Raw genomic sequence first — 1,794 nt, forward strand, 5'->3', positions numbered from 1 at the left:
TCGTCTGTATTATATATTCGAATAATAAAAATATTTTATTTATAAATAAATATAAATGAGTTTTTTACTTTAATGCTAGTCAAAATACAAATTGAAAAAAAACGACCAAAAAGCAATGTAGGTACCTACTTCTTACATACTTGATTTTCCTTGTACTACCCGCAACGTCTCCACGTCTTTTATTCCTGAGTATACCCAGGTGTATTGAACGTTGGCAGCACTTCAAAGTTGTGCTGATAGTGTCCCAGGAGCAACATTCTAAGAATATCTGGGCATCCATAGACTGGAAGTTGTAGTAACAGGTAATTTTAACGAAAAATAGATGTTAGCCACTTGTTCAACATATAAGATCCATGCTCTGGGTTCAAACCTGCGATTCGAACATGGGACCCATAACATCATCAGCCTGACGCGTAACCGTTCGACCAACGTGGGTGTAAGCTTGAAAATCAAAATACAGTAGTTATATATTTTATTTATTTATTTAAGAAAACAAAACATTATGGACATAACAAATCAAGATTCAGGACGTTCACAACACGAGATCTAGATTATAACAACTATTACTCTCACAAGAGAGAAGAAACATAATAATAATTTAAAAAAACAATATTAATAATTTTATACCTTAAAATAAAGTTCCAGAAATAAAATGCAAAGTACATATATCATTGAAATTGTGAATGCATTTGGAGCGCATATACTAGTCTTGCACCGTTTGCTAATGGTGCCTGATAGGCTTGACTCGAGGAAACAGTTCTGACCCAGAATAAGTCATGGCTGCGATTACGTAGGTAATTGATAGGCACATATAAATTAAAATTCTTTAGGACGCCAGGATTAGAAACCATCCCTCGTGATAGCAGGCAAAAATGTTTCAAGACCAGAAGTGACCTACGATCATTGTGTGTATTTGTGGATGTTTTCCTTAATCCAAATTTTCTATATGAATATAATATATACATTAATTGAATGCAAGTCTTCACCAGTCATTCAAGAAAAAAAATATTCTTTTATTTATTATTGGAATACAATAGGTGACCGAGGGGCATAAACGTCGACTTATAATGTCGTGCGTCCCATGATCAAATCATTGGTCTGACAAATACACATAATTTTATGTATTTGGGGTCAGAATATGGCTGACATCCATTTATCTAAAAAACAAAAATAAATCTGTTAATAAAAACCTCCACTCTTTGGAGGCCCATATGAACATATTAGGATCAGATATGACCAAAAGAATAAGAATAAAATCAAGGGTCACGTTAATAAGTGAGTTATTACAACTATTTATTGCTGTATTTTGCATTGTTAAAATATAAAATCTATTTAATTGTGTGGGTTCGATGTGGGTTACCACTGTGGGAGTCGTCGACGTTTCGTAGATCATGGTGTTGAGGATGATGCAGCGCTCGAAATGGAAAATTTTACGAACTGAAGCGCTCGACAATTTTATGAAAATATTCACGTTGTTATCTAATTGTATACGTATTTTATAAAAATATTTTTTATTATATGACATATCTAGCTCAGGCGGTCAAATTAATATTTCCACGAGACGGAGCGATAATTTTGGAGATTTTATGAACCATTTCGTCCATTTCGACCCCTGATGATGATGGAGAAGTCGAAAATGGGATGCAGGAACCAGTTTTATTTGCGGCGTAAACAGTCGGTACAAGAGTATGTTACAGTAGCTATGTTTCAATACTTATGATACGAGTCCAAAGTCCGCATCTCGGTACAATGAGATGTTGTGCGGGACTATATATGGAGATTGACATAGTAACA

This window comes from Rhyacophila brunnea, unplaced genomic scaffold, assembly GCF_057557595.1.
Source record: "Rhyacophila brunnea isolate RB1 unplaced genomic scaffold, BYU_Rbru_1.0 scaffold_9, whole genome shotgun sequence".
Taxonomy (NCBI): Eukaryota; Metazoa; Arthropoda; class Insecta; order Trichoptera; family Rhyacophilidae; genus Rhyacophila; species Rhyacophila brunnea.